Source organism: Enhydra lutris, unplaced genomic scaffold (genome assembly GCF_002288905.1).
Source record: "Enhydra lutris kenyoni isolate GAN:26980312 unplaced genomic scaffold, ASM228890v2 scaffoldscaffold11, whole genome shotgun sequence".
Lineage (NCBI taxonomy): Eukaryota > Metazoa > Chordata > Mammalia > Carnivora > Mustelidae > Enhydra > Enhydra lutris.
The window spans coordinates 15,513,397-15,521,200 of record NW_019154095.1 but is presented as its reverse complement, the minus strand read 5'-3'; the positions used below and the strand labels follow the sequence as shown (position 1 = coordinate 15,521,200).

Genomic DNA, 7,804 nt, shown 5'->3' with positions numbered 1-7,804 from the left:
CCTGGTCAGTACGCGCCCTCGGGAGAGGCGGTGGCGCGAGTCACCCGTCCACTTTCCGCCTCGTGTGCTTCCTCGAGGGTCCCAGGTAGACTGCAGCCTCCCAACTCCGAGGGACTGCCTTATAAAGCGGTCATCTAGGGCTCCAAGTGCATTCACGAGTTGAATTATTCCATAGGATTAGGGGAGCTGCGTTTGGGGGATGTATGCATTCAAGATCAGTTTTAAAGAAGTTAAAAAAAAAAAAATTAGCAGCCGAGGGGGGCGAGCTGGGGGCAGATCAGCTTTGTTAATCCACGTGGCCCTTCAAAGGACACGTGATCGGCGGGGGAATAACATTTGCATGGCAACAGCCCAGGCGGGAAAAGGAGGCGGTAAACTGGGGCCGGCGGGCGAGCGAGCGCCTGCAGCAGTCGCAGGCGCAGAGCGCCGGGGCGCAGCGGCCGCGGGCACCGGGGGGCGAGGACCCTCACAAAACAGTGTCGCCTCCTTTAGTCCCACCGCTGAGTCTCACACGATTGCCTGTTTACAAATCCCAGCAAGCCCGCAGTCCCAGCGCCGAGTGCGTTTTAAAGCCTGTCCAGAGTCATTAAAGTAATTAAGTAAGCCTTTAATAGGCTGTTCCGCCGGGTTCAAGGGAGAGCTCTTGGAGACGGAGGCGCCCCGTTTGTTCCCAGGCTTTTCTCACACGACTTGGTGACACGTCCATCTCCCCCCTTTTTGTTTACACCGCTTTATTTGTCCGGACATCCCGGCAGGTGTGGGGCTGCGGCTGGCACACGAGGCTCCCGCCTCGCCTCGCCCCTCCCGCGGGTCTTTGGCACGCGACGCTCCCCCCTACTCCCTGACCACGTCGCTTGCTTTCTTCTCTCCCCCCTCGGGCTCTCTCTTCGCGGGGGGAAGAGGCTCAATTTGTAGCCTATTATCCTATACGAAAATGTCCATTGAAAAGTATGAATAGTTTCATTGGGCTAAATTTTAATAATGCCAGAGGGTGGGGGAGGAGAGACAGGCAGGCGTGTGTGTATGTGTGTGTGTGTATGTGTGTGTGAGAGTGAGGGGGGGCTGGGAGGATTGGGGGGGGGCAACATGGAGAAGAGTGGGCCGAGAAGAAAAGGGGGAATGCAGCTGGCCCAGGCGAGCATTATACGACGTCACCTGCGAGAGGGGGCGCCTACAGACCCCTATTCATTTGCCTAATTTTGGTCAATTTAACAAACTTCAGGAGAAATTATTGTGGCTTTGTCAGGGAGGGTGAAGCCTTCTGATCGAATTAACAGCATGTTTTGATCCGGTAAATGTCATTAGAAAGGGAGAAACAATCGCGCTTAGAGTGCTCTGAGTAATGCGCCCAAGTGGAGACGCCAAAGCGCACGGCTCACAAAGGGAGCAAGTAGCTGCCACAGGGAACTTTTGTACCCGCCCATCGCCCAAGTTTTGACACAAAAAGGCATTATTTCATACTTGAATACGTTTAATCCAACGATTGTCTATTTTCTGCAAACATATTTTCACAGCATTGTTAACTTTTTATGTCCCCCTTTCGCGGGCGCCTTTTCTTAACGTTTGGGGGCGGGAGAGCGCAGACACTTTGGGCATCAATATTTGTCACTGAAAAGGGCTCCGTGAAGTTAGGGAAGTTGATCTCTTTTTTATGGTTTTAGAGAGCGAATATATCGGGGGAGGAGGAGGGAGGGAAGGCACGAACAGAAACCGGGGAAGAAATTTGCCGGACGGGCCCGAGGGGAAGGAGGGGGGCGGCGGTGGCTGGGAACTCTCTCCGCCTCCTGCGCCCCTGCGGGCAGCCTGGCCGACGGCCGGGGGGCCTCCTCCCCCACCCGCAGGGCTCGCTCGCGTTTGCGGCCTCGGACCCGCACCCCGGGGGCTCCAGGCTTGCGGGATATAGGTGGGGTGTGAGCTTTCTTGCACATGGAAACTATAAAAATGATTTTGGTTTTACGACCTGCTCTAGAGCCACCGAGCTGTCACCTTTTTCTGATCTCTTCCATCTGAGAACAACTGAGACCTTGTCTTAGATAGCTTTCCCTCCTTTTCTGCCCCCCACCTCACTTAAATTCTCTCTACTCTGCTCGGCCATGGCAGGGCCTGGGCTCTCCCTTTGCGAGTCTCTAGTCCTCAGTAGAAGTGGCTAGGGAGGGGGCCCCGCTGGCTGGTGGGACCTAGGGGACTCCTAGGGCGCAGAGGCAGTTTGGGTGTTGTGCCTTGGGGAAGAGGGCAGCCCACCCGATGTGGCCTGGGAGGTGTGGGGCTTGGTCGGCACGACGCACCCCTAAGGTGTCCCTCTCGGTCTTGCTTTCAGTCTTGGTGGGACGTTTCTTTTTTACATCACGCCAGATTGGACACGACCCGCACCCTCCCGCAGGTCGCTCTGCCAGCCGCGGGTGCCCTCTCAGGGGTTGTCGATTTCAGTACATTCACTCGCACACAAAGGGATTAAACACAAACCCTTATCATCCAAATTAACTAACGTGAATGGGTAAAAGGGAGCGTGCACACTTCTTACCCCACCCCACCCCCCTTTTAAGCCAGCGGACTAGGCGTTGATCCTCTTACTGCTGGTGTTAACCACCAGCTGCAGGCACCTTCGACGGGCCAAATTTCATTCTGTGCAAACTGTTTAGTTTCTCTAGGAGCTGGGCTCTGCGGCCTGCCCAGGGCTGTAAGTACCCGAGTGTGGCTTGGCAGGGGGTCCAAGTGAAGGTGGGTGGAGGTGGGGTGCAGGCACATGCTTGCTCAATGCGTCATACAGCGGCAGCAGCCCTTTCTGGGAGAGAGGGTATGCCTGGCCTCACCAGGTTCAGGGCAGGCAAGGACTGTATTCTGTCCCAGCCTGAAAGCTCCAATCACACTGCCAGAAAGTGCCTGGCCAAGACCCTCATGGCCATCTTCCCTTGAATCCTCCTCGGTAGGATTGATAAAGTTGATAAAGTGTTCCCTGACCTTGACCTGTTCCCACCCAGGACCAAGCTTTGTCCTCGTCTATGAAATGGAAACCACAAGTGTATTTACTAGGCCACGAGGTGGCCCCTGAAATGAAAGAAGGAAATATAAGCAAGGCACCTAAAATAAGACTGAGGTGCCCAATTCAATGTTGTTTTGCCCAGAAGTTTGTCCTGCAGTGGCTCTCTGGTGGTGGTGTTTCGTGGGTTCTGCACCTGTGTGTGATATTTTCATTCATTTCATGTTCTGTTTTTTTTCCTCATCTTGAAGAGAGCTTCCCTCTCCTGAAAAGGCCACAGTACTTTCTCATGAGATTTGTTAAATTGACCCAAACTGGACAAACTTTGGAGGGGTAGGTGGATACCCGTCTCTCAGGTGGCTTCACCTGTGCTTGCTGGCCAGCAGTGTCCTCTCTGCGTACGGGAGGCTGGAAAATGGCTCTAAGCACAGAAGTTTCTTAACATCAGAATCATTTCAAATGAGGCAAACATTAGCCTCAAAGCAAACCTAGGAAGACTACTTAGAAATTAGACAATGCTAACCAAATATTAGTACACACTTAGACTCCTAGCATCTGAAGACTTTTGTGGAGAGCACTGCTGTCACAAGCAGAATATGTATGTTAGGGTTGTGAGCATTGCTTTTTTTTTTTTTTTCCCCCTTATGGAGTTGACCTGTAGGTTCCAAACACTGCAAAGAAGGACTCTTAGGGGTTTCTTTCCAATTCTAGAAACTGAGGGTTTATGGATTTGGGAAGAGGAAGAGGAAGTGAATAGAATGAGAAAAATGTAGTGACTATTTGGTCATTTTAGCCAAATTGCTCTAAGACAAAGTGTTCTGGGTGGTTTCAGAGCTCTCCCTCCAACACTCACCTCTAATACAGAGAGCAGGTTTTTCTAGTTTCATTAATGGGACTGGGGATTTAATCAAGTGAGAAAATGTGAGTCTTTGCCAGAGAGTGGAGAAAACAGGGCTCTGGAGGACCCTACTCCACTTCTCGGGACCAGCAAGAGGAGGGATGAAGGGAATCAAATTCCTAGGCTCTCTTTCCGAAGTCAGTAGTAGCGTCACAGGATGTGGGATGGCCGGATGCTTCCTCTGAGAAGAAACTGAAAGACCATCAAATCCAGCACACCATTTTACTGCAGGAGTGTCTGAGGGGGTGAGGGGAAGACCTGAGGCTGCCCTGCGGTGCACACCAAGCTGCTGGCTCAGAGTGTTCCCCTGCTTGTGGATTTGCTGTGTGACCTCCAGGGCCAGCTGCTCGGGCTTCCTCTCTGTTACTGTGCAGGAGAGTCTAGTCAAGGGCGCTGTGACTTAACGCTGGCAAGCATTCTGTAGGACATCCAGCTGCCTGCCGTTGGCTGGCGTGACTGTTGTTGGAGGCATCAGCTGCGTCCTTGGTCCCCCTTTACGTGCTCCTCCTTCTCACAAGTGCTGTGATGGCAGCACGTTGTGAATCCTGATAGGAACCAGAAGTTGGGAATACCCAGCAGAAAAGGACATGGCCCATGAGCTGGCACTCTAAGAAAGGAGAAAATATTCTACTGATGGCCCCAGTCCAGTAGCCTCAACACAATAGTCACTACCTATGCCTATTCCAGCAGGCATGTATCAGGTACCCTCTTAGGCTGGCAACTTCTCTGGACTTTTCCTTACTCAGCATCTCCGCTTCCTCACCCTGCTCTGATCACCAGTAGTATTCTCAGCTCAGTGATGGGATCAACAGGAAGTAAGTGGGGGGTCAGTGCCTGTCCATGCAACCTGAAGAAGATGAGGAGGGCCAGTGTAACTGCAGTTGCTCCAACCATGAGGACACACACAGAAGGTGCTAGAAGGAGTCCAGAGACTTGGGAAACCTGTGCTCATCATAGATTTCCCAGGGCTTTGTCCATATCTCCTTTGTTCTCGTTTCTGAAGCAGTCTGTTCTTTGCTTTCTGTTTTTCGATACAGTACCTGTCAGTCTTTGCTGACCGGGCCAGCAGCTCTGAAACCACACTTGCTACTTAGCACCACCCTTTATCCAAAGGCTTTTCCGCTTCTTTCGACCATTATGGAAATCTTGACACGTCACACCTGCTACTGGAATCTCATGCCTTCAGAAGTTGGGTTGGCTTTGTTTTAAGGAAAAACAAAGTGCGTTAATCCCTTGCTACTCCAACTGTATGTCTCAGACTAGCCACCTGGGAGCTCATTAGGAACACAGAACCTCCGGCTCCGCCCCGGACCAAACTGAATCTGAATTTGCATGGGAACAAGGCCCTCTGTGGACTCCAGTGTACTTCGGAGTTCCAGGAGCACTGCTCTGGCTGAAGGCAGAGGCACCATTTGGTATTTAACAACTGATGGTGGCATGATGGCCCAATCCCAGGTAGGAACGGCTACCGCAAGCGGGCGGCAGCGGGAGAGCAAAGGAAGAGGGGACTTCCAGGCTATCCTAGGTGGTATGCCTTAATTGCTAGCTTGAAAGGCTTCCCAGGAACAATGGGGGCTTTGTAGCTCTGCTTGTCCAGATATTTTGTAGGGCATTTGCACTACTTCCCTTGAGTGATGTCTCCTATGTGCAAGTACTTGTTTGCTTCCTGTCTATGTAGTACTTCCTCCCTGTCCTCTCCATTCATTCACCATCAGATCCAGCATTCACTGTGTGCCAGGCATTGGATGTGGGGACATCCAAGCCACTGAGAAAGAATGTAGGGTGTTTGAAGACTCTGTAAGTTCTCACGGGTCAAAAGAAGGACCCTACTAAGGGGACAGCTCTTCTGGGGGAGACCTTCATTTGTAATCTGCCTGTTTGTTGTCCTCCCACCTTCCAGTTTGTACCCCACTGCTTAAGGTTTCCATCCACTCTATTTCTTTACATTAGTCTTACCAATGAGACCTGAATTTGAGGAATCTTAGCTTTTTCGCAATGGGTTTGCAGCCAGAACACAGGTGTCATGAAAAATGGTGCTCAACCTAAACCAAAATGGGAAAGGAAAAGACTCAAATCAACATCATCATCACTGGACACGTAGATTCCGGCAAGTCTACCACTACTGGTCATCTGATCTACAAACGTGGTGGGATCGACAAAAGAACTACTGAAAAATTTGAGGAGGAGGCTGCTGAGATGGGAAAGGCTCCTTCCAAGTGTGCCTCGGTCTTAGAAAAACCGAAAGCCAAACGTAAACACGGTATCACCATTGATACCTCCCTGTAGATATTCGAGACCAACAAGTGCTATGTGACCATCATTGATGCTCCAGGACACAGAGACTTTATCAAAAGCATGATTGCAGGCACATCTCAGGCTGCCTGTGCTGTCCTGATTATTGCTGCTGGTGTTGGTGAATCTGAAGCAGGCGTCTCCAAGAATGGGTGTGAAAGAACTAATTGTGGTGTTCACAAAATGGGTTCCACTGAGTTGTCCTACAGCTGGACAGTATACAATATGCAAGGAGATCGTTAAGGAAGTCAGCACCTACATTAAGAATACTGGCTACAACCCCAACACAGTAACTTTTGTGCCAACATCTGGTTGGAATGATAACAACATGCTGGAGCCAAGTGCTAACATGCCTTGGTTCAAGGGATTGAAAGTCACCCGTGAAGATGGGAATGCCAGTGGAACCACACTGCTGGAAGCTGTGGATTGCATTCTGCCACCATCTCGTCCAACTGACAAGCCCTTGCTTCTGCCTCTCCAGGATGTCTATAAAATTGGTGGTATTGGTACTGTCCCTATGGGCCGAGTGGAGACTGGTGTTCTGAAAACCAGGATACTGGTCACCTTTGCTCCAGTCAATGTTACAACTGAAGTCAATTCTGTTGAAATGCACCATGAATCTTTGAGTGAGTTCTTCATGGGACAGTGTCAAGAAGACAATGTCTTCAGTGCCAAGAAGGTATCTGTCAAAGATGTTCATCGTGGTAGTGTGGCTGGTGACAGCAAAACATGACCCATCCGTGGAGGCAGCTGGCTTCACCACTCAGGTAATTATCCTGCATCTTCCAGGCCAGAGCAGTGCTGGAGATGTACCTGTGCTGGACTTTCACACAGCTCACATTGCTTGCACGTTTGCTGAGCCAAACGAGAAGACAGATCGTCGTTCTGGAAAAAGGCTGGAAGATGGTCCCAAGTTCTTGAACTCTGGTGATGCTGCCATCGTTGATACTGTTCGTGGCAAGTCTCTGTGTGTTGAGAGCTTCTCTGACTATCCTCCTCTGGGCAGTTTTGCTCTTCAGGACATGAGACAGACCGTTGCTGCGGGTGTCATCAAAGCAGTGGACAAGAAGGCAGCTGGAGATGGCCTGGTCACCAAGTCTGCCCAGAAAGCTCAGAAGACTAAATGAATATTCTTTCCAATACCCACCACCCAAGTTTTACTCGGTGGTGGGAGAACGGTCTCAGAGCCATTTGTGTCAGTTGGCCATTTAAGTTGAAGAGTAAAAGACTGGTTGATGATAACGAGGCATCGGAAAAACTTCAGAAGGCAAGGAGAATGTTTTGTGGACCATTTGTATTTTTGTGTGTGTGTGGCAGTTTTAAGTTATCAGTTTTTAAAATCAGTAGTTTGTAATGGAAACAACTTCACCAAAAATCTGTCACAGAATTTTGAGACCCATTAAAACAAAAGTTGAATGAGAGAGAGAGGAAAAAAAAGAATTTGAAGAATTTGAAATCCCCTCCTTTAAAAATTTCATCGCCTCTTAGAGCATTAGGGACTCTCCTTAGGGTGAATTGATCTAACTCAATTTTGGTCCTCTGTAACACAAAAAATTAAAGGATGCTGTCAAGAAAATAAGTTTTGATTGAGACTAAGTATAATTTTGGAAGACCTGGTGTATTCCTTTCACATGGCT

The 7,804-nt window shown here is 50.0% G+C and overlaps 1 pseudogene; it reads left to right on the top strand.

The window, feature by feature from the left end:
• The first annotated feature begins 5,927 nt into the window (after positions 1-5,927).
• On the top strand, positions 5,928-7,294 carry LOC111144559 (annotated as a pseudogene).
• Positions 7,295-7,804: the final 510 nt, after the last annotated feature.